The sequence below is a fragment of the Musca domestica genome, unplaced genomic scaffold (genome assembly GCF_030504385.1).
Source record: "Musca domestica strain aabys unplaced genomic scaffold, Musca_domestica.polishedcontigs.V.1.1 63, whole genome shotgun sequence".
In the NCBI taxonomy this organism is placed as follows: Eukaryota; Metazoa; Arthropoda; class Insecta; order Diptera; family Muscidae; genus Musca; species Musca domestica.
In genome coordinates this window covers 3,161,535-3,187,893 of record NW_026712370.1, presented here as the reverse complement: position 1 = coordinate 3,187,893, position 26,359 = coordinate 3,161,535, and the positions used below count along the sequence as shown (strand labels likewise).

The following is a 26,359-nucleotide window of genomic DNA, read 5'->3' as shown; positions in this document are numbered from 1 at the left end:
CCATTTTCAATGGAAGGGCCAACCGACCACATTCTGGCCTTTGTCGTTCTCTTTTTTGCATTGATTGGCCATTGCAAAAAAAAAAAGGAATCAACGTAACGACAATTGCTGTGGGTTTAAAAATAAATGTTGTAATAAAACGGTAGGTATGTCACAAATCAATTTTACTTTCATACAATTCGAACTCAATCCGAGTGAATTCACAAACGATTGACCCGCTCTCTCTTTAATTAAGTGGCAATTATTGTGAATTTTGTAAATGCCATGGAGGTGTAGTTTTTTTTGCATGGTGGGACGTTTTTAAAATTTGGGTCAAAGGGTTGGTACAGAGTAGAGTAAGGGGAAATTGTTACTTTCATTATTGTTCTGTCAAATGGAAGACCTGAAAGGGGCCTTGGGTAAAATGGATGTGTAGGATTGGTGAATTGACTTTGGAGAAGTCATTTTAAGGTTTTGAGGCTTATGAAGACTCTTTAGGGTTTTTTCTTTCATATTATCATTAAAGAGACCATTAAAGGTCTTCTGTCGATTGAGGTCCCCTAAAGCCATTCTCTCAATAGGCGGCGTATTTCTGGACATGGGTCCACTTTTAATGTTTTAAAAATTTTGTTTAAAAAAAGAGTTAGAAAAATGCTTCTTTTCATAAAACTTTTAAATAGTCTCCCATCTATTGCAGATCTTTTGCAAATATGTTTTACATACAGGGTGAGATAGAAAAAATTGCAACAAAGTCAAACGCCATAATTTTTACATTTTTCTTTTAAATGTTATTGAATGAAAGCACAAAATTTCGGAAATTGCATCAAATTTTAAAATAAGTTTAGATTTGTGCGAATTGGTCACCTTTGGCTCGAATTGTGGCCTTCAAACGGCCAATGAAACCGTCACACGCCGCCCGAATGTTGCTCTGCGGTATTTCGGTCCATTCCCAACATTGCTTACCAAAATACTCCAGACACAATAGTCCAACGGATTGGTATCCGGAGATTTTGGTGACCATTGTGCGCTGGAAATGAAGCGTGGAATCTCATTTTGTAACCATTCTTGGGTGGCGCGTACTGAGTACGATTGTGCTGAGTCCTGTTGGAATGCACAAGGTCTGCGGTCAAAATACACCCTCCAGAATATTTTCGCGATAATATTCGGCACTTTTTCTGATGCCACGGTGGATTAATACGAGCGTAAATCGACCATCGGCTGTTATGTTGGCCCACATTATCACCATGGCCGGCGCTTGAGTTCTGGTGGCTAACCGCAGGTGCACATTTGTTTTCTCATTGGAGAAAACCAAATTCGGCAGTTCACCACTTTCGGCCAAGGGAAGCAACTCTTTAGCTCTTTTGAGTCTATTTTCTTTCTGTTGCGGTGTAAGTTCTTGCACTTTGTGGAATTTCAGTGGCTTTACCCCAAGCTAATTTTTCAATATTTGCCGAATGGAATATTGCGATATGTTCAGGTCACGAGCCATTTTTCGACTACTTCGACGCGGATTTCGATCAAGTCGCTATTTACTATTCGAACCATTTCTGCTCATGGTGCTGTTTTCTTCCGTCCACTTCCTTGACATTAGGCTATGCTACCAGAATCACGGTAAAGAGCGATGGTACGAGTCACAGAAGATTTATTCACATTTAAATGCTGGAGTGCTCTAACGATAGCCACTTGTGGTTTTCCAGCCAAATATAAAGAAATCATACTATCACGCTTGAATTCCATCACGAATAACTTTTTTCTGGAAAATTCTCATCAAAATGCTTTTGTGCGCTTGTAAACAATATAATGTGCTGTCACTGGACTAATTTTAACAGCTGTCGGAAGAGTGGCTTAGAAATGACAACAGTCTGAAGTTGGTTGCAGTTTTTTCATTTCACCCGGTATATCTTCGTCCAATTTACTTTTTATTGCGCACCAAATGTGTAATATTAGTCCAAATAGGATGCGACCAAATTAAACCTAGAGAATAGTATGCCAAATTTTGTGAAAATCGGTTCAGATATTTTTTATCTCTCATTATATGTTTTATCCGATCTGATATTTAAGTCCTCCCAAAGCTATAATATGAACTCTATAACTATGGTGTTACGGCAAGTTACAAGATATCAGTTACTGCAGAGAAATGCTCTTTGACGAAATCAATTCACATTTGGGTAAAGCTCCCATATATTCGTCCAATGTTACTAAATTAGGTCTTTAGTTATAACACTGGAAAGAGTTCTCGTACCTGATTTTAAACATTAACAAATAATTGGATTTTTAAAAATTGGTCAATCCTTTCTCTTTTGATAAGGTCAAGTAATTTTCTTTGAAATGTTTGACTTTTTATGGGGGAGGTACCAGAACTGCATCTAAGTTTTATAATATTACGATGTACTAAAATTGGGCGAGATCGTATAAATTTCACAGGCAGACCTACACTGCTAGATCGACTCCAAATGTCTTGAAACGGATTTCATCCAAAGAGACCTATGGCTTAAAATCGTTATTTTGATGATACACTTTTTGGCCGTATCAAGTGGCCGTTCTTCAGAAGTCTACTCTCTTTTGAAATATTCTTGAGGGTCTTTTATCAATAGAAATCTATTGTGAGATGACCTTGGAGACCTAAGAATGAGTTTCTGTCAATGTCTACTTTTTTTATCGATAGTATTCTTCTAAGGAGAATACTATACCCCAACCTTATATAAGAACAAGTAAAAAACCTGTAAGTTCGGCCGGGTCGAACTTGAAATACCCTCCACCAGTTGCAACGAACATAGTGATTTTCAAAAAAAAAAAAAAAAAAAAAAAAAAAAAAATACATAAATAAATAAAATAAAATCCGTTAAAAATTCTGTTAAAATCTTAAAAATACCGAATGTAGCCGTATATTAGTGCCTATACGACGACGTGGACCTGCATAGGCAACTTTTGTCATAAGCCATTACATTATTCAAATGCGAATTTTGAAAAAAATGAATAATGTAGCTAAAATCATCAAAATACCGAATATAGGGAGGTACCATGGGGGTTATAAAACTTGGACCTGCACAGACAGTTTTCTGTCATAGGCTGTAGTATTCAGTACGAACTTCAAATACAAAATTTGAAACAATTCCGGTAAATAATGTCGCTAAAATTATCAAAATACAAAATATCGGGGGTACCGTTATATGGGGGCTATTCGAAGACGTGTACCTGCATTGACAATTTTCTGTCATAGGCTGTAGTATTCATTGCGAACTTCAAATACCAAATTTGAAAAAAATTCGATAAATAATGTCTCTAAAACGTGGACCGACATGTCTCATTTCCTGTCTTAGGAGGTAGTATCCATTACAAACTTCAAATATCAAATTTGAAAAAAATCCCGGTAAATAATGTCGCTAAAATCGTCAAAATACCAAATATCGGGAGGTATCGTTATATGGGGGCTATACGAAGACGTGGACCGACATGGCCCATTTTATGTTTTATGCTGTAGCATCTATTACGAACTTTAAGTACCAATTTTGGAACAATTCCGGTAAATAAAGTCGCTAAAATCATCAAAATATCGAAAATCGGGGAAGGTACCGTTATATGGGGGATATACGAAGACGTGGACACGCGTGGCTCATTTCCTGTCTTAGGATGTAGTATCCATTACGAACTTCAAATACCAAAATTGAAACAATTCCAGTGAAAAATGTCGCTAAAATCATATAAATAACGAATATCGGGGGTACCGTTATATGGGGGCTATACGATAACGTGGACCGACATGGCTAATTTCCTGTCTTAGGATGTTGTATCCATTACGAAGTTCAAATACCAAATTTGGAACAATTCCGGTAAATAATGTCGCTAAAATCATGAAAATACCGAATATCGGGAGGTATCGTTATATGGGGGCTATACGAAGACGTGGACATATGGGCTCCTGCAGACATAATACCCATTTGAGTAAAATTTTATCAACTTACTTCATTTCCTTCGGAAGCTAGAGTGATTTCCACAGACATATAGATGGGCGGATATAGCTTTGTGGGGTCTAAAATGTATATTTTAGATGTAACAAACGGAATGACAAACTTAATATACCCTCCATACTATGGTGGAGGGCATAAAAAAGGAGAACTCTCTACAAGAGACCGACACGAAGTTACCAATTGAAGACATTTTGGGGCGCTGTGCTTTAAAAATATCTCAAATATCTTAAAAATAAATCTAATAATATATAAATAATAATAAAAAAATAATAATTCTAATAAATAAAAATAAAATAAATCTTAAATATCTTAAAAATATATAAATTTAAAAATATATGATGACCTTCTTTTTCGATAAGATTTTTAGCTTTGAGCTGAGATGAGAAGTATTTCTTTCCGCAACAATAATGAAATAATTTCTTCTCTGTATCGTATAAGTGATGACAACACGTATACGCCTTTGTGAGATATTTACAATATACAATTGAAGAAGAATTAACCCTTATAGAATTTTTTTTCTTTCAATACTTTCCAAATAAATGCATTAAATTTAATTTGGTTTAATTTTTGCTTCCAAGAAAAAAATTATCCAATTTATGTGTGTGTGGTATTTTCACACAATTTGTTTTGTGGCTTAAGCTGCCATAAATTTCTTACAGTGCGCCTATATACATGTGTGAGTGTGTGTGTGTTGTTGTGAACTTTTGTGTTCCACACATACACAACTACATCTACAACTACGACTAAACAAACAAACAAACAATTTGGCTTAACAAAACTACCACCCACCGCATCATTACTACGGCCACTGGCCTTCTTTGCAAAGCCTACAACAATACGGCTGGCAAGGTTGTGGTTAAATGGTGGGTGGTTGTTGGTGTTTGGTAGAGATGGGGAAGTGGGGCTATAGGGTAGGTACGAAAGGCTGGTCCATAAGGGATGCTGTTATACAGCCTTTAAATGTTATGGTGTTTGTGTTTCTCAATATGTCTGTAAGTCGGACTGATTCGTTTTTCTTTTGTGATTATTTTTTGTGCTTAGGTTTTGTTTTCGTCTTCTTCTTCTTCGTGTTCTCCGTTGTGTGTATTCCAAAATCTCTAGCTTGATTGTTTGTATTCTTCCATTTATTTCTTTATTCTTTTATTATTTATTTTTTTGTCTTTACTATTATGCTTTTCTTTGGAATTTTTTATTATTGTTAGTCTTACGGCCAGTGGAGACTGCCATCCTGCCATCCATAGCTACTCCGAAATTGTAATAAGAAATAAATCGAAGAAAATAAATTTTTGAACTAAAATTTGGGACTAATTTATTGATATTTTTGCTTGTTATAACAACAAAAAAAAAAAAAGTTTTGTTCAAAGGACTTCGAAGAGTTTTCATTTATTTCGAGCATCAATATTTTCCTTTGACCCCCTTTTTTGTAGGACGGCTAGCATGTTGAGCTCCACTTCTTTGCCTTTGGTTATTTGTTTGTGAGCCGCTTTTATTTGGTCTACAATGTCGTCGTTCCTTGTTATTGATTTTAGTTTTTCCTTCGACTAATTAGATTTTCTTAAAGCATTCCAACTGTTTTTTTTTGAGTTATTTCCAATTATAATTGAAATTGCAATAAATTATTTTAATAAATCTCAGTTTTGTAATATTTGGAGCTGTTGGTTTTTAATTGGAACATTTGGGCGTATGATTGCGGGCGTCAAGTATACGCAGCACAGTATTTCAAAATTTGGGTTACCTGGTCACAAATTCGGTAACTTTTGACCACATTAAAATATTTCCGTATTTTTTTCTTTGATTGACAAATAGATTACTAAGATTTCCTTCAGCTGAGAGTCAAAGGTCAAAATACAATAATTGGTACATTTGGGCGTATGATTGCTGCCGTTAAGTTAACGGGACACTTTCCCGTAACTTTCGACTTTTTATATCCTCCACCTTGGAAAGGAGGGTATATTAAGTTTGTCATTCCGTTTGTAACATTCCTAAATATTCATCGTAGAACCCATAAGTTATATAGAGGGCGAGAGGAAAAAACTGCAACCAAATTCAGACTGCTGTCATTTCTAAGTCACTCGTCCGACAGCTGTTAAAAATATTCCAGTGACAGTTCATTATATTGTTTACAAGCGTACAAAAGCATTTTGGTGAGAATTTTCCAGAAAAAAAGTTATTCGTAATGGAATTTAAGCGTGATAGTGTGATTTCTTTATATTTGGCTGGAAAACCACAAGTAGGGTATTTATGATGGCACAGAATAGATTAAATAAATTACCTTTGCCACCTTTCTGACCTTTTAGAGGTTTGTCCTTGATAAAGCCTGGGTTGTCCCAGTTTATTGACCAGCTTCTGTATGTCTAAGCATATGTTTGTGTGTCCAACTAGATTTTATTGGCTCCACGTGTCGGCATTTGTTGGAGAATGTGAGGGTTGGCCTTGTTAGAGTTGAGATTAGGCTAGTTTTTAGTCGAGATTGGCCTATTTTTTAAGCCGAGTTGGTCCAGTTCATTGACCCGCTTCTGTATGTCTAAGCATATGTTTGTGTGTCCATCCAGACTTTATTGCTTACACGCGCCGTCATTTGTTGGTAAGTGTAAAAGAAAAAAAAAAAAAACTTTTTCGTTTTGGTCTGTAATGGTCTCCCTCTTGCCCCCACCCCTTCTCCCTATTCAGCACCGTCTTCCACTATCCCCCTTCTTTCTAATCAGTGCCGAATTCCACTGTCCCCCATCTCCCTATTCAGTGCCGCCTTCCAATGTCCCCCCTCCCCCCTTCTTTGCACCGTCCTCCAACTCCCTATTCAGAATCGTTCTCCACTATCCCCATCCCCCACCCCCTCTTCCACATACTTTCCTATCTTCCCATTGCTTTATACCGGCCCCTCTACCATAGCATTGAAACAATCTCCCTGTTCCACAGAGCACTCTTCTTCATTAGACAATGATGCTCTTATCAGTACAAATTATGTTAGAATTGTGTGTCGATCTGTCGAGATGTAAGTCCGACCACTTACATGCTGTGACGAAATTGGTGACAGAAGTAAATTGTAACAGAAACATTGTTTTTATTTTGTTTTTCGTTTTGGTCATATTTCAGATGCATTATTGAATATTGACATGTTTTGTCAGCCTAGAAGTTGAAGGCATGCTTTGAATTTGTATGAATAATTATTTTTCAGATTAAAAAGTGGGCATAGAATTTAAGACAAACTTGTTTTAATTAGTCATCAGTTTTTTCTTTCAAGATAACGAAAACTAGGAAAGAAAAAATGTATTTAGTTCTATAGACTATTTGACGCCCTATATGTTTAATAAATAATGTGTGTATGTCTGTGTGCGGGTATTGATTCTTTTGGTTATGTAATATTTTAATATGAGTATAGATTCATAAGATGTGTAGTTTGAAGTGTTGTCATAATTTAGATGCATTTCTAGGCGTATGTGTTTGTAATGGTGATATCGTTGTAAGAGTTGAGAAAGTCATCATGAAGTTTACAAACTTTCCCATAATAACATAATCTATTTTATGTTAGCAGACCCAGAAAATATCATTGATTATATAAGAATGCACTTTCATTATCAATTATATTTGGCTGAATGTTAAATATATAAAAGCAGAAAAAATTTGGAAAATGCATTCAGTTTCTAAAGAACTCTCAAAAAATTAAAAAACAAAAATGGAAGGACAAAATTTAAAGTATGAAGGAGTGCATCCCATTCTCATGGAAGATGTGGAGGACGAAGCCGCGTTTTGCGAGCACGTTTCCTCCCTTCTTGCTGCAATATCGTCCTGTAGAATGTAGGAAACGTGCTCGCAAAACGCGGCTTCGTCCTCCACATCTTCCATGAGAATGGGATGCACTCCTTCATACTTTAAATTTTGTCCTTCCATTTTTGTTTTTAATTTTTTGAGAGTTCTTTAGAAACTGAATGCATTTTCCAAATTTTTTCTGCTTTTATATATTTAACATTCAGCCAAATATAATTGATAATGAAAGTGCATTCTTATATAATCAATGATATTTTCTGGGTCTGCTAACATAAAATAGATTATGTTATTATGGGAAAGTTTGTAAACTTCATGATGACTTTCTCAACTCTTACAACGATATCACCATTACAAACACATACGCCTAGAAATGCATCTAAATTATGACAACACTTCAAACTACACATCTTATGAATCTATACTCATATTAAAATATTACATAACCAAAAGAATCAATACCCGCACACAGACATACACATTATTTATTAAACATATAGGGCGTCAAATAGTCTATAGAACTAAATACATTTTTTCTTTCCTAGTTTTCGTTATCTTGAAAGAAAAAACTGATGACTAATTAAAACAAGTTTGTCTTAAATTCTATGCCCACTTTTTAATCTGAAAAATAATTATTCATACAAATTCAAAGCATGCCTTCAACTTCTAGGCTGACAAAACATGTCAATATTCAATAATGCATCTGAAATATGACCAAAACGAAAACAAAATAAAAACAATGTTTCTGTTACAATTTACTTCTGTCACCAATTTCGTCACAGCATGTAAGTGGTCGGACTTACATCTCGACAGATCGACACACAATTCTAACATAATTTGTACTGATAAGAGCATCATTGTCTAATGAAGAAGAGTGCTCTGTGGAACAGGGAGATTGTTTCAATGCTATGGTAGAGGGGCCGGTATAAAGCAATGGGAAGATAGGAAAGTATGTGGAAGAGGGGGTGGGGGATGGGGATAGTGGAGAACGATTCTGAATAGGGAGTTGGAGGACGGTGCAAAGAAGGGGGGAGGGGGGACATTGGAAGGCGGCACTGAATAGGGAGATGGGGGACAGTGGAATTCGGCACTGATTAGAAAGAAGGGGGATAGTGGAAGACGGTGCTGAATAGGGAGAAGGGGTGGGGGCAAGAGGGAGACCATTACAGACCAAAACGAAAAAGTTTTTTTTTTTTTTCTTTTACACTTACCAACAAATGACGGCGCGTGTAAGCAATAAAGTCTGGATGGACACACAAACATATGCTTAGACATACAGAAGCGGGTCAATGAACTGGACCAACTCGGCTTAAAAAATAGGCCAATCTCGACTAAAAACTAGCCTAATCTCAACTCTAACAAGGCCAACCCTCACATTCTCCAACAAATGCCGACACGTGGAGCCAATAAAATCTAGTTGGACACACAAACATATGCTTAGACATACAGAAGCTGGTCAATAAACTGGGACAACCCAGGCTTTATCAAGGACAAACCTCTAAAAGGTCAGAAAGGTGGCAAAGGTAATTTATTTAATCTATTCTGTGCCATCATAAATACCCTACTAGTGGCATCAGAATAAATGCCGAATATTATCGCGAAAATATTCTGGAGGGTGTATTAAAGCCTTGGCACGTAAACATTTTAGCCGCAGACCTTGGACATTCCAACAGGACACAGCACCATCGCACTCAGCATGCGCCACTCAAGAATGGTTACAAAATGAGGTTTCTCGCTTCATTTCCCTCGCACAATGGCCACCAAAATCTCCGGCTACCAATCCGTTGGACTATTGTGTCTGGGGTATTTCGAAAAGCAAGGTTGGCACTAAAAAATACCAAAGAGTCGATCACCTCAAGCAAGCGCTTTGCCTGGATTGGGCCAAAATACCGCAAAGCAACATTCGGGCAGCGTGTGACGGTTTCATTGGCCATTTGATGGCCGTAATTCGTGCCAAAGGCGACCAATTCGAACTAATCTAAACTTATTCTAACATTTCATGCTATTTCCGACATTTTTTGCTTTCATTCAATAAAATTAAAAAAAAAAAAATTAAAATGAAGGCGTTTGACTTTGTTGGTATTTTTTTATCTCATCCTGTATGTTCCAGATATAAAAACACAATTCTGACATCCTTCAAGAACTATTAAGAGCGAAAAGTTGAAGAAAAAAACTGTTTTTGAGGCCCTTGAATAATCCTGGAATTTATAACATATATGAAACAGATATAATGACCAAAAGTGATAGGGATACCTTTGGCTAAAATAGTTGACCTTTCAAGGAAATTTTAGGAAATTCTGGAGAAGTTTTAAGCTAATATATATTGATAATTTTTGTCAAAATAACCTCTTTACGGATTTTAGACTTAATAAAGACGTTGTAGTCTATTTCCTAATATTAGCCATTCCTCATGTATTCATTCACATAATTTTTCATATTTTCCTCTTTTTTGATTGCTCGCTCATTTGCTTGTTTGTTTGTTTGCTTTTTGCTAACTGCCGGTGCCGCTGTTGGTTCTGCCTGGCTCGATGATGGCGTCGTCGTCTTCATCGCCGTTTTTTTTTACGCCAATTGTTGACATTTCCCATTCAATTGGCCGCCGTGCCGTTCTATTTGGGGGTGGTGGGCGTGTAATTCGTTCATGAATTACATTTTCATTTCTATTTGAGATGTTCGATTTTTATTGAATTTGATTTATAGTTTACTGTTTGTTGATGTTGTTGTTGTTTACATCTTCTGCTTCTCTTCTCATCGGCTTTGGGATGTTATTTTGGTATTTTATTGAGTTGTTTGTTTATTTATTTATTTTTAGTTGTTTTAGCAAAAGACCATTACGGGGCAGTTGCTGTCAGCCATTTCAGTTGTGGCAAATCGGGTACACTCGAAGAAAAAAAGCAAATTGAATTGTTAATTAAATTATTAAAAATAAATAGTTTTTAGGAAAAAAAAAATTTTAACTTCGAAAATATTTTTCAAATTGTGTGAGACTTATAGGCACTCAAAATTGTGTGAATGTATTAAATTTTCCATGCCCTCGAATCTTTTGTCTGAGATCCAATAAACACATGTTTAACCAGTAAAGAAAGTCCTAAAGCCGGACAGGGCCGACTTTATGATGCCCTACACCACTTTGCTAATTTAGTAGAGCTCCACATAAAAATTAAAAGTTCTTATGGGAGAATTCAATCATAAACGCTATGAATATAATTATAATTTAAAATTCAAAGGACTAAATATGCCGAAGCATTTGTATCTTTTAAATTCGGACCTGTATTGCCCATTTGGTGCACAATTGATTTGAAATCAGATAAAGATATATATGGGAGCTACATCCAAATCGGAACCGATCTCGATAAAATTTGGCAAAGATATTTCTGAGCTGTATTTGATATATTTCCCCAAATATTATTGTTACAGAGTGCATATTACGGCTGTGGGTAACAAATACAACAAATTTGGTTGAACAATATATATGGGAGCTATAGCTATATCTGAACCGATCTTCACCAAATTTGACATACTAGCTTCTAGACTCAATTCGGTCGTAGGTGCCAAATTCCATCCCATTTGGACAAATATTAGACGTTTGGTGTACAATAAAAGGTAAATCGGACAAAGTTATATATGGGAGCTATATCCAAACCTGAACCGATCTCGATAAAATTTAGCAAAGGTATTTCTGAGCTGTATTTGATATATTTCCCCAAATTTTGTTATTACAGAGTGCATATTACGACTGCGGAGGACAAAAATAACATATCGGATGAACAATATATATGGGAGCTATAGCTATATCTGAACCGATTCGATTTGCATACTTATTTTCAGGCCTAATTTGGTTGTATGTGCAAAATTCCATACTATTCGGGCTGATATTACGCGTTTGGTGCATAATAAGAAGCAAATCGGACGAAGATATATATGGGAGCTATATCTAAATTTTTACCGATTATCTCCAATTTCAATAGGGTTCGTCCTTGGGCCAAACAAATGTTGTTTGGAAAATTTCATCTTAATCGGATAATAAATGCGACCTGCATTTTGTTCAAAAGAATACATGGACAGACGGACTGACATGCATAAATCAACTCAGAAAGTGATTCTATGGAAATCCTCAAAAGTAACTATGGGTCTATCTCGCTTCCTTCTACATGTTACAAACAAATGCACAAAGACATAATACCCTGACCACCTTGTGGTGTAGGGTATAAAATCAGCATTAAATTCTAAGTCATTCAGGATGCGAACTTCTATCAACCTGTTTTTTTTAATCAATATAGAGATCAGAGCATTTCAGGTAGAACTTTATGATTTTGCAGAACAAATTGGGCTTATATCTAAGATGGTTTGCACTGAAACTAGGTTATATGGTTCTCTGTTTTCGGCATGATATCAAAAAGAAATCTCTCCCCTACTTAGGTGAAAATTGACATTTGAAACCATCACACGCTGTCCGAATGTTACTCTGTGGTATTTTGGCCCATTTCCGGTGAAGCGCTTGCATGAGATGATCGACACTTTGGTATTTTTTTAGTACCAACCTTTCTTCCAAAATACTCCAGACACAATAGTCCAACGGATTGGTATCCGGAGGAACCTCAATTTGTAACCATTCTTGGGTGGCGCAATGTCCGTCTGTGGAATTCACTCTAGCTTCCGAACGAAATGAAGTAGGTTAATAAAATTTTACTCAAACGTTTATTATGTCTGCAGGACTTTTGTTATTGAAAATGGGCCATATAGATCCACTTCTACATATAGCCCCCATATGACGGTACCTCCCGATATTTGATATTTTGATGATTTTAGCGACATTATTTATCGGAATTGTTTCAAATTTAATATCTGATGTTCGTAATGAATACTACAACCTATGACAGAAAATAGTCTGTGCAGGTCCACGCCTTCGTATAGCCCCCATATAACGATACCTCCCGATATTGGCTATTTCGATGATTTTTGGCGACATTATTTACCGGAACTATTTCAAATTTGGTATTTGCAGTTCGTAATAGATACTACAGCATAAAGCAGAAAATGAGCCATTTAGGTCCACTTCTACGTATAGCCCCCATATAACGGTACCCCCCGATATTCCGTATTTTGATGATTTTAGTGACATTATTTACCGGAATTTTTTAAAATTTCGCATTTGAAGTTCGTAATAGATACTACAGCCTATGACAGAAAATTGTCTGTGCAGGTCCACGTCTTCGTATAGGCCCCATATGACGGTACCTCCCGATATTTGGCATTTTGATGATTTTAGCGACATTATTTACCGGAATTGTCATAAATTTCGCATTTGAAGTTCGTAATAGATACTACAGCCTATGACAGAAAATTGTCTGTGCAGGTTCACACCTTCGTGTAGCCCCCATATAACGGTACCTCCCGATATTCGGTATTTTGATGATTTTAGCGACATTATTTATCGGCATAGTTTCAAATTTGGTAGTTAAAGTTCATAATGGATACTTCAGCCTAGAACAGAAAATTGTCTGTGCAGGTCCAGGTTTTATAACCCTCATGGTACCTCCCTATATTCGGTATTTTGATGATTTTTAGATTAGAAGAGATTTTTTCAAGTTTTGCGTTTGAATATTGTAATAGCTTGTGACAAAAGTTGTCTATGCAGGTCCACGTTGTCGTATAGACCCTAATATACGGCTACATTCGGTACTTTTAAGATTTTAACAGAATTTTAACGGATTTTATTTTTTTAAAAATTGCCAAATTTGTTCCAAATGGTGGAGTGTATTCAAAGTTCGTCCCGGCCGAACTTACAGCTTTTTACTTGTGTTTGTTTACAAAATGCTGAACAATGGATTTTTTCTCATCGGAGAAAGGAGAAAACCAAGTTCGGCAGTTCACCGCTTTCGGCCAAGCGATGCAACTCTTTAGCTCCTTTGAGTCTATTTTCTTTCTGTTGCGGTGTAAGTTCTTGTACTTATTGGAATTTCAATGGCTCATTTTTCAATATTTGCCGAATGGAATATTGCGATATGTTCAGATCACGAGCCATTTTTCGGCCACTGCGACGTGGGTTTCGATCAACTCGCTTCTTTATTTTTCGGACCATTTTTGCTGATGTTGCTGTTTTCTTCCGTCCACTTCCTTGACGTCGGGCTACCCAACCAGTATCACGGTAACGAGCGATGGCACGAGACACAAAAGGTTTATTCACATTTAAATTCTGGAGTGCTCTAACGATAGCCACTTGTGGTTTTCCAGCCAAATATAAAGAAATCACACTATCACGCTTGAATTCCATCGCGAATAACTTTTTTTTGGGGAAAATTCTCACCAAAATGCTTTTGTACGCTGGTAAACAATATAATGAGCTGTCACTGGAATAATTTGTACAGCTGTCGGTCGGAGTCGCTTAGAAATTACAGCAGTCAGAAGTTTGTTGCAGTTTTTTCATCTCTCTCTCAAGCCATAAAATATAGTTTAAAATAAAATTTAATTGAGCGATCCATGTTATCAATACTCCCTTGGTCCGCCTTTGTGTCTACACTTTTCAACATTCTTCCAGCATCCTCAACTTTGAACACAACCACACAAATTTCAGCAAAATTAAAAGTCACAGCTTTTTGCCATCCCTATTACATTCTATCCATTTCTTCAGCCCAATCAATATTTACAAAGAATATGGGTGGGAGGGCGACACATTTTCCTCCCGTTATTTGTTTATTTATTATTTGCAAACTTTCTTCTTTTCTCCTGCTAATGTTGTTTTTGTTGTTATTTTGGCAATAAATTTTGCACAATAAACGTATTTTATGTGTTGGCATTTCGTGACTCTGTAATGGGGTTCGAGGGTGGTGGGTTGTTTGTCTTCGAATGGCTGTAGTGGTAGACGATATATGTCTGTATAGTTTGTGTGTGTTTTCTAAACGTGTTATTCTCACTCTTTACGTCTTGACATGCCATGGCGTTCTATTTGTCATTGTGCGTCCTTCAGAATATTTTCTAAGAATTCAGCATTATTGTTCTAAAGGTCTTTGCTTGAATGTCTTTTATTATTGCTCTGAAGGTCCTTGAAAATATTTTTTAAAAAAATCCACGATAATTACTCTAAAGGTCTGAAGGTCCTTGAAAATATTTTTAAAAAATCCACGATAATTACTCTGAAGGTCCTTGAAAATATTTTTAAAAAAATCCACAATAATTACTCTGAAGGTCCTTGAAAATATTTTTAAAAATCCACGATAACTGATCTGAAGATCCTTGAAAATATTTTCTATGAATGCACGCTTATTGCTCTTAATGTCTTTGAAAAGATTGCTCTGAAGGTCCTTGAAAATATTTATAAATAATCCACAAAAATTACTCTGAAGGTCTGAAGGTCCTTGAAAATATTTTTAAAAAATCCACGATAATTACTCTGAAGGTCTGAAGGTCCTTGAAAATATTTGTAAATAATCCACAACAATTACTCTGAAGGTCCTAGAAAATATTGTCTATGAATACACGGTTATTGCTCTTAATGTCTTTGAAAAGATTGCTCTGAAGGTCCTTGAAAATATTTTTAAAAAATCCACAACAATTACTCTGAAGGTCCTTGAAAATATTTTTAAAAAATCCACGATTATTGCTCCAAAGGTCTTTGAAAAGATTGCTCTGAATGTCTATAATTATTGGTCTGAAGGTCCTTGAAAACATTTTTAAAAAATCCACTATTATTGATCTGATTGTCTTTGAAAAGATTGCTCTGAATGCCCATAATTATTGTCCAGAAGATCCTTGCAACTAATTTAAAAAAATCACGATTATTGCTCTAATAGTCGTTGAAAATATTTAAAAAATTAAGGTTAGGGTTCAAAAATAAAAGTTCCCGATTATAGGTCCTTGAAAATATTTTCCAAAAATCCATGATGATTGTTCTAAAGGTCTCTGAAAAGATTTCACTGAATGTCCTTTGTTATTGCTCTAAAGGCCCTCTAAAGTATTTTTAAGAAATCTGCGGTTATTGTTTTAAAGGTCTTAGAACAGATTGCTCGGGATGTCCTTTATTATTGCTCTAAAAAAATTTATTCTCGAAAAAAATTTTAAAAAATCTACGATTATTGCTCTCAAGGTACTTGAAGATCTTTTTATAAATTCCACGATTATTGCTCTGAAGGTCCTTAAAAATATAACTGGAAATCCTGGAACATTCTTAAAAATATATTGCAAGAATCTACTATTATTGCTCTAAAGGTCTTTGAAAAGATTGCTATGAATATCCATAATTATCGCTCTGAAGACCCTTGAAAAAAAAATCCATAACTATAGCTCTGAAGATCCTTGTAAATATTTTTGAAAAATGCACGATTGTTGCCTTGAAGGTGTTTGAAAATATTTTTGAAAAAAAACTAGAAACATGGTTCTGAAGGTCCTTGAATTTTTTTTAAGAATCCACTAAAAGTCTTTGAAGAGATTACACTGAATATCCATAATTATTGCTTTGAACTTGCTTCAAAATGTTTTCAAAAAACCCATAATTATTGCTCTAAATGTCCTTAAAAATATTTTTTAAAAATCCAGGAACATTGCTCTAAAGGTCCTTGAAAAAATCAGGATTATGGTCCTTAAAAATAAAATGTCCTTTGTACTGATTGTCCTTTATAGTCGCTTTGAAGGTCCTTGAAAACATATTTAAATTATCCATGACTGTTAGAGTAACAGTAATCCACGATTATTACCTACCCTAAAAGTACTTGAAAAAATCAGGATTATGGTCCTTAAAAATAAAATGTCCTTTGTACTGAACGTCCTTTATTGTTGCTTTGAAGGTCCTTGAAAACAACAAAAATGTTTTTTAAACAATCCATGTTTATTGCTCTGAAGGTTTTTTTTAAAAATTTCTTCGACTGTCCATAGTTATAGCTCTGAAGGTCCTTGAAAATAATTAAAAAAATCTAGATCATTGCTCTAAAGAAAAATCAGGATTATTGTCATTAAAAATAAAAGTTTGCGATTATAGCTTTAACTAATATTGTCCTTTAAAAATTCCTCCACTATGATCTATGATTGTAGCTTTGAGAAATTCCGTGATAAGCCTAGTTATCCTGCAAAACATGATTTTTATTTGTTTTTAGATATCCCCACGATTACTTGAATAAAATTATTAAATTTTCTCAATTATTGAAAGCGATCACCAATAATCCTCTAAGGGTAGTTCTATAGGTCCTTTCGAAGAAATCCGTCATTATAACTCTGTTGGTTCTAAAAGAATATTGGTCCTTTCAAAAAAATTGTTTAAGGCTCTCAAACTTCTCCCCATCTAATTTCCTCTTTCAGAGACCCATTTGGTGTCTGCATATTTATGTTTGTAAAAATCTTAAAAGCTTTAATAAAAGTTATTTTTAAAGTTTTGATGCTATTTGCCTGTGTCTGTATGTGTATGTGTGCTACTTCACTAATTCATAAGTGACAACCACTTCGATGGTGGCTGTTATTTTTTTGAAGTGCTCTCCGAGTGCAAAGTATTCACCTGCAGCCATGCCTATCATTATATTCAGGCCATTGATCAGGGAAAGGTAATTCAGTCACCGGGTGTCTGGTTTGGTTTGACTGGCTGCCACTTTCCATGGCAAAAGAAACACATGCTCACCACACAAACAATAACAAAAACAACAACGACGACAACGCAAAAAAAAGAACAATTAAGTGCTGGTGATAAAACAAAACATAAAAACCCCATAACTGGAAAGTGTTTTAATGTGAAGTGAAAAATCGCGTTGGGGACACGAGGCGTAGACGTGGTAGAAAGGGGGGGAGGCGTTTAAAATTTATATTTTTACACAAATGTATTTAAAAGCCAGATAAGACACCAGTATGTCCGCTCGATGTAGTTGTCTCTGAACTGTCCACCTGTTGTTTCACCATCATCTCCGTTGTAAGGTGTTGCGCTGATTAATTGACTGATGGGTTCAGCGGAGCCTGTTTCGATTATTTAGAAGTTTTCGCTTTCCTTTTCTTCCTTGCAGCCCTATTTAGTGGCATGCCGTTCCGTAGATTTAATCTCAACTTCGTCTGCCCTGGATTTGGGGAGTGGTACCTCCATCTCTGCGACATCAGGGACCTTTCTGAAGCCTACAATTGGCTCCGATACCAACTTTCCTGTCGACCAGGGATTTTTCACCGTCGTCGTCTTTTTTTTTTTTTTTTTGAGGCCTACTGAATGTGGGTATCCTGCTTATCGAGAGTTCCCTTAATGTTGCATTAGGATATGTCCTCTCGGACTTCCTATCGAACTTCAAATTCGTCCGTGATCTTAGACGGACCCCCATCGACATATCGACTATAGTAGTTTAATGATCGTCGATATGCCTTTTTATTTCTAATCTCCTTGGATTTGGCTCTGTTGGTGTCGGGAAAGCTCCGCGGCACTTCAATTTTATCAATGGAGATGGCGCTCTGTGCTCCTTCTCTCTCGATAGCCTCTTGCCTTGTGATTGTGGACTTCTCGCTATTTATCGACGGATTGTTGTGTTGGGGCCGCTAAAACTAATCAGGAGTCAAACCCTGGTTTGAGGTGAATGCCTGGACTACAGTTGTATCCATGTCCTCGTCCGTTACGAGACTTTTCCAGAAGTATTCAGAGATATTGTCTTTACTCAGTCCTCCCAAGTCTCCCATCCACTTCATCCTACTAGTGGCAGCTGACTACCCAGAATCGCTGTTCGAGTCCGATCTTAAGGTCATTTTTGTTGAGGCGGAGGTGAACTTCACACTTGATTGAGGTTGCCTAGGCGTCCAGCATCAGTCGAAATAGGGTTGGTTGTTTTTAGGCGTATTTTTTAAACTTCCATACGTCATTGTCTTGTGAAGGGACTGATGATCGAAACTGGCACAGCCCATGGCAAGGACTCGATAATAAAACCTGATATCAACGGAAATATCAATGGAACTCTGTTAGAATTCAGTATTCTCCCCACTCGTGATCCCTGTAAAGTTTTCTGTCCAGAGAAATGTCATTTATCTTAGAAAAGGTGTTGGAACTACACCATACCCTATACCATGGCAAGGACTCGATAATAAAACCTGATAAACGCGTATCAACGGGACTCAGTTAGAATACAGTATTCTGCCCACTCTGGATCCTTGTAATGTATTCTGGCCATAGAAGTGTCATTTATCTTAGAAAAGGTGTTGGAAGTTTTAACAGAACTTCAGATTGTCCCTTACCTTTTGCAGACAATTGAAAGTTCCTCTGTCCCCAGAAGGAATTTGATAGCCTTTAATTACCTATGGAAGTCCTTCTGAAGTTTTTAGGAGGTCTTCAGTTAATATACAACTTTGTAAAGGACGTTTGTCCATAGAAGTCCACGTATAGTTTGCCAAAGAAGCCTGTTCAATGATTCACGGCCAAAAAAAGATCTTTAAAAGGTGTTTTGTTTGATTACTTTGAGAGAATAATCGGTCGCTAGAAGACCTTTAGAAATTCTTCTGTGTCTCAGAAGACCTTAGAAAATTTTCTTTCCAGAGACCTTCAAAAGGTGTTTTTTTCATGAAAGATCCCAGAAAACACATCCAACTTCTAGTGGCTATTAAACCCTTTTAGGGGATTATCTGTCTGCAGAAGACCTTAAGAAGTTCTTCTCCTAATAGTCCTCAGAATTTTTTCTGGCCATAAAATCTCTTAAAGAGGTCTTCGTTCTATTTCAGACCCGCAGAATACTGTCTTAAGTGTATTTTTTTACAACATTGACAACATCTTAACATTTTCATTGACAATTTAAATTTGCAACCTTTAACTTTACAACTAATAGTTTTCCATTTCCGTTGTTGCTATTTTCAGATTTCAAAAACAAAAATAGAAAAAAAAAAAACAAGCGAGCCAACAGACAGTTAAAACCATTAGAAACCCATAAAAAACTGTGAACTAGACGAAGAAACAACCAAAAAAAAAAAAAAAAAAGAGAACAGAACATAAAAACTAAACAAATAGCCAAAACAGCGATCCCCACAAAAAAGTCATGTAAATTTATATTACCTGAGTGCTAAGTGAGAAGAAGCAACAACAACAATAATAGCAACACAAAATAAATTAATACAAGCTACCCACACACACATACACCCCAAACAGCCAGCGAGGAGCATTGCGTAGAAGCTGTGAATGAGTGGCTGGTGTTAATGGCCCACAAAACAAATCTTCAAAAAAACAGCAGAAGAAAAGAAAAGCAGAACGCCTCCTCAATTGAAAATAGTCATTACAACAATAGCAACAACACCAACAAAAACAGCAGGATAGTCCGCCGCAGCGAAGTTCAATGAAACAGCCGATAGTACCATAAATAACAGCTGAGAGGCGAAATGGATTTTCTGGTTTGAGTTGGAAACCCCAAACCTCTTCTCAGATCAACACAAAAATCTCGCCTCCAAGGATCTCCAAGGGAAGTCTTTGGATTTGCATTGACTTGAATTCTATCGATGTTTGTATGGGGCCTTTGTCAAGCCGTGACTGTTGTTCTGTTGCCGAAATCAATTAAAAGCTGCTTTGGCAGCAGTCGGCGACATTAACGACGCCGCCACCGTTGCCTTCTCCTCCGGTGCACGGCAAGAGGTCGTTACGCACATAAATCGGCTCATTAAACATTGCAGGGTATAGCGTTACTTTTGCCGCCTATTTTTGGCCCAGCATGTGTGGCTTGTATCGCCAATCCTGTCAGCAGCAAAAATAATAGCAGCCATCATCCCCCAGCCAGCTGAAACAAAAACAGGCATCCCCCCATCTACACAATTCACAGCTGAGACCACATCCGAGCGAGAAGCCAGAAGCCACTACCAATAAAATGTTAAAAGGTAATTAACAACAAAAAAACAAAGAAGAAGATAAATTTTGTATTGAAGAAGAAAAAAAATATATGCCTCTCCTTGAACTTTCTATCCCCCCTTCTACCCCTCTCTTGCCAAGAACTTTTACCATTCCTCCTCTCAGACCAATATTGATTTTTCTGCTTTTTCACACCCTCCGCTCATTCTTCTCTTTTGTTTTTTCTTTTTTCATCTTATTTTTCTTCTTCACTTAATGAATAATTAGAAAGTAATTAAATTATAATTAATTTCCATTCAATTGTTTTGTTTGGTTTTTTGTTCTTCCTTTGCGGATTATTTGTTTGTCTTTTATAGTTGCTCAGCCGCCCGAGCACTCGCTGGCTTCATTGCCTGCATGTGTGTGTGCGGCGTGGGCGTGTAATTTAGAAAATGGAAATTAAAGATGAAATTAAATTTCAAAATTAAATCAAAGAAGTTGATTTAATTCGAATGGGATGGGAATTGAAATTGATTTGTTTATGTGCCATTTATGAAATAATAGCATAAATGTCGGATAATAATTTGTTGCATCCGCCACTTAGAAATTATGTGCAATACAAAATCTCTAGGTGGCCATGTGGCGCTTTATTTGTAGCTAAAGGGATCTTCAGTTAGCGAAGGGATCCTAAAGGATTTAGTATTTTTTTAAGTTTCTATGTTTTCATTTTAAAGCCGGAATAGATTTGGAATTGTCCAAGAAACAAGAATTGATCTTTATTGCACTGATGGTGCCCAATGGGCACGTCCAAGATGGCGGTCGGGGTAGTTACAGATTCCAACCGAAAGGAGTGAACTTATGTATTCCATCTTCACAGCAGATCTTGTGTTAGTACAGATAATGAGATGTGTGAAATATGAAGATGCTTATTTCTTTTTTTTTTCGAAAATTTCTACCTTTTGTTGGGGTGGTACCAGAAGGAGTGGACCGATATTGCCCATTTTCGAACTCGATCTAAGTTTTATAAAAAATATTACGATGCGCACCAGCCAAACATACGGACGGATGGATGTCCCTAGATCGACTCCAAATGTCCTGAAACAAATTTGGTCCAAAGAGACCTAGGGTCTCAAGCCGTTATTTCGATGGGACAAATTTTAGCCATATCAAATGATATGTGGCTATGGCTGAGGGTTAAAAAAATACGATAATCGATGAGTTACAGATTGCGTTATTCTTGTGCGATATGACATGGTATGTAAAAAAGTCTTAAAAAGTCTTATTCAAACAAGTAATAAAGGTGTAAGTTCAGTCGGGTCAAACTTTGAATACCCTCCACCATTTGAAAAGAATTTGGCAATTTTCAAAAAATAAAATTCGTTAAAAATCCTGTTTATATCTTAAAAATACCGAATGTAGCCGTTATATTATGGTCTATACCAAGACGTGGATCTGCAACTTTTGTTATAAGCTATTAAAATATTCATATGCGAAACTTGAAAAAAATCGGTGAATAATGTAGCTAAAATCATCCAAAAATGCCGAATATAGGGAGCTACTATTATACTAAAACGTGGACCTGTACATATAATGTTCTGTCATAGGCTGTAATATCCATTGCGAACTTTAAATACCAAATTTGAAACAATTCCGTTATATGGGGGCTATAGGAAGACGTGGACCTGCACAGACAATTTTCTGTCATAGGCTGTAATATCTATTACGAACTTCAAATACCAAATTTTAATCATTTCCGGTGAATAATGTCGCTAAAATCATCAAAATACCAAATATCGGGAGGTGCCGTTAAATGGGGGCTATGCGAAGGCGTGGGTCTGCACAGAAAATTTTCTGTCATAGGCTGTAGCATCTACTACGAACTTCAAATACCAAATTGAAACATTTCCGTTGAATAATGCCGCTAAATCACCAAAATACCGAAAATAAGGAGGTACCGTTACATGGGGGCTATATGAACACGTGGACCTGCATACGAAATTTTTTGCAAATTTTTTTAGTACCCATTAAGATCTTCCAACACGAAATTTCAAATAATTCCGGTGAATAACATTGCTGAAATCATCAAATATCGAATATCGGAAGGTACCGTTATATGGGGGCTATACGAAGACGTTGGCCTGAATTTTTGTCATAGGCTGTAGTACCCATTACCAACTGCAAGTACGAAATTTTAAATAATTCCTGTAAATAATTTCGCTTAAATGACAAAAATACCAAAAATTGGGAGGTACCGTTATATGGGGGATATATGAAAACGTTGACCGACATGACCCATTTACGAACTTAACCTGCCTACTGGTAAACTATGCACGTGTGCAAAATTTTAGCCTTCTATCTCAATTCGTTCGAAAGATAGAGTGATTACAACATGCTAGATCATCTTAGAATTTTACGCTGATCCAGAATATATGTAGGGTCTATTATAAATAATTCGAGGAGTTCAAACAGAATGACAAAGATAATATTCCCTCCATAGAATGGTGGAGGGTATAAAAATACAATAATAATTGCGTATATTTTGCAAAAATGGTAAAATTGAAAATGATTTCAGAAAGTTAAGTTTTGGGTCTTTTCAACACCAAAGGTTGATGCATGGGTTAAGTAAATAGTAAATTATCATTTATTAACAGAAAATATTAAATGCATGTAATTCTGTTTAAAATAAGAATACCATTTTTATAACGCGTAGTCTATAATAATATGCTGAAAACCCGACTCTATTTGTATCCGGTGGCCTATTTTCTCAATTAAAGCTCGAAGATTTAGCTCTCATAAGGTAAGTTATGCAAAAGCTGTGACAGCGTTTATATAAAAAAACCCAAGTAAATATCTGTTGTTTCTGTTTTCGCTCAAGACATTGAAGACATAAAAGAAAAAACATTTTTATTTACAAAAAAAAAAAAAAAAATCCTTTCAGTTCCAATATCTGTTCTTGGTGTTGATATATTTATTAATAGAATTAAGAGAAAATTTGCCAAACGGATTTGATTAATTTGCGTCAAAATCAATGGTAAACATTTTATATTTTCAGAAAAAAAAATTGAGTTCACAATTTCGACACCGATCGATATGTTGGCTTTTTTTTCGAAATTAACGGCCAATTTGTTGTTTGAATGATTTTGAGTGAACGCAGGTCTGCGAGCACCACACACATATCCCGTCGTGATGAATTATAGAAATGCTGGCGAATCAACACATCATTTGCCAAGACGGCAACGAGATAATGTGGGCAGAATCTGGGGGGATATATCAATTTTTTCAGGAAGATAGGATAGATCATAAAAATATTTAGTCTAAATAATTTTTGGTATTTTTTTAAGGGAATACAGGGTGAGATAAAAAAACTGCAACAAAGTCAAATGCCATAATTTTTACATTTGTTTTTTTTTTTTCAAATTTTATTGAATGAAAGCAAAAGAATGTCGGAAATAGCATCAAAAATTTAGAATAAGCTTAGATTTGTTCGAATTGGTCACCTTTGGCACGAATTATGGCCTTTAAACGGCCAATGAAACCACCACACGCTGCCCGAATGTTGCTCTGCGGTATTTTGGCCCATTCCCGGTGAAGCGCTTGCTTGAGGTGATCGACACTTTGGTATTTTTTTTTTAGTGGCAACCTAGCTTTCCAAAATACTCCAGACCAAATAGTCCAACGGATTGGTGTCCGGAGATTTTGGTGGTCATTGTGCGCTGGAAATGAAGCGAGGAACCTCATTTTGTAACCTTTCTTGGGTGGGGCGTGCTGAGTGCGATGGCGCTGAGTCCTGTTGGAATCTCCAAGGTCTGCGGCCAAAATGTTTGCGTGCCCCAGACTTTAATACACCCTCCAGAATATTTTCGCGATAATATTCGGCATTTATTCTGTAGCCACGGTCGATTAATACGTGCGGAGAGCGACCATCGGCTGTTATAGCGGCCCACACCATCACCATGGCCGGCGCTTGAGTTCTGATGGCCAACCGAAGGTGCACATTTTCAGTTGACCTCTTTGGCAAGTAAACACGATCATTTTTTTTTGCTTACAAACTGCTGGACAACGAATGTTTTCTCATCGGAGACGGAGAAAACCAAATTCGGCAGTTCACCACTTTCGGCCAAGCGAAGCAACTCTTTAGCACTTTTGAGTCTATTTTCTTTCTGTTGCGGTTTAAGTTCTAACACTTTTTGGAATTTCAATGGCTTTGCCCCGAGCTCATTTTTCAATATTTGCCGAATGGAATATTGCGATATGTTCAGCTCACGAGCCATTTTTAGGCCACTGCGACGGGGATTTCGATTAAGTCGTTTCTTTACTTTTCGAACCATTTCTGCTGATGTTGCTGTTTTCTTTCGTCCACTTCCTTGACGTCGGGCTACGCAACCAGTATCACGGCAACGAGCGATGGTACGAGACACAAAAGATTTATTCACATTTAAATGCTGGAGTGCTCTAACGACAGCCACTTGTGGTTCTCCAGCCAAATATAAAGAAATCCCACTATCACGCTTGAATTCCATCACGAATAACTTTTTCTCTAGAAAATTTTCCCCAAAATGCCTTTGTACGCTTGTAAACAATATAATGAGCTGTCACTGGAATAATTTTAACAGCGGTCGGAAGATGGAAGGGTTACATCGTTCAACTACATCCCTAGTTTTTTTTTTATTTATTTCCCAAAATTCTCTGACAAATCAATTCAATAGTTTCTTTATGGCCTATTAAACTTTGTCATTTTTATAGCCAATAATTTGTTTTTTTTCGTGTTCTTTTACATCATCATCATCATCAAACCTAAAATCACCCAACATCTGTCTTTATGACTAAAAACACCCCCGCCTTCGTTCGAAAGAAAAAAAAAACACAAAAAAGACACTGGAACCAAATCTACACTGCGTGGGATATTCAGAATTTGAATTTGAATTTTGTCAGCTTCGTAGGTTTTTATTTCATTTTTTTTTTATTTTGAAAAATCTTCGGCACGTGCTACACATTTTCATCCACTTTTTCACATTCGTCTTTTAGTTTTCTCCCAACCTCCAAGTGCTGTGCTGTTGATATTTAGTTTCGTGGGGATTTATTTTATTTTCTTTATTTCAGCGGATTGCTAAGAATCGTAGACACATTCAGCTTTTGCATCAGGGATTTGATTGCGAATAGAAAAAAACTGAAATTTATTTGCCCATAAACATTTATGGGCTTAAAAATGTTTAGCGAAAATCGTTGACATTTCCATTATTTTATGTCACAGCAAATCGTGCAAAGCTTATTTCGGCAAATAAATATTTCGGAATGTGTTTGAAGTACTCTGTGGCAAAGGTAATCAAAATTCCTCGACTTGTCTGGAATATGAAATTAAGACCAAAATTTATTTATTTGTGTCAAGGGAGAGATTTTTGGTAGAGAAAAGGTGTGGTTTTAGGGAATTTTTTTTATAAATATCTGAAAATTAAAAAAAAAAATATTTAAAATAAAAAAAAAAAACAAAAACTGTTTCTAAAGGTTCTCAGAATAAAAACATTAAAAATTACTCAAAAAGATAAAAAAACTAGGGAATTTGGACAAAAATTCTGCGGACAGATTTTCCCAAGACTTCCAGCTCTTCTATAGACCATAGAAGACCTTAAGCTCTTCTATAGACCATAGAAGACCTTAAGCTCTTCTATAGACCATAGAAGAGACCTTAAGCTCTTCTATAGACCATAGAAGAGACCTTAAGCTCTTCTATAGACCATAGAAGAGACCTTAAGCTCTTCTATAGACCATAGAAGAGACCTTAAGCTCTTCTATAGACCGTAGAAGACCTCCAGCACTTATATAGACCATAGAAGACCTCCAGCTCTTCTATGAGGCCATAGAAGACCTCCAGCTCTTCTATGAGGCCATAGAAGACCTCCAGGTCTTC

At 36.3% G+C, this 26,359-nt stretch overlaps 1 long non-coding RNA gene across 1 annotated transcript in view; it reads left to right on the top strand.

The window, feature by feature from the left end:
* The window catches only part of LOC131805870 (uncharacterized), a 141,737-nt gene that overhangs the window by 57,844 nt on the left and 57,534 nt on the right, over nucleotides 1-26,359 (top strand). Inside the window, exon 2 of the long non-coding RNA XR_009343865.1 lies at nucleotides 19,501-20,504. This is a non-coding gene — a long non-coding RNA (uncharacterized LOC131805870). The remainder of the gene's footprint in view (nucleotides 1-19,500; nucleotides 20,505-26,359) is intronic.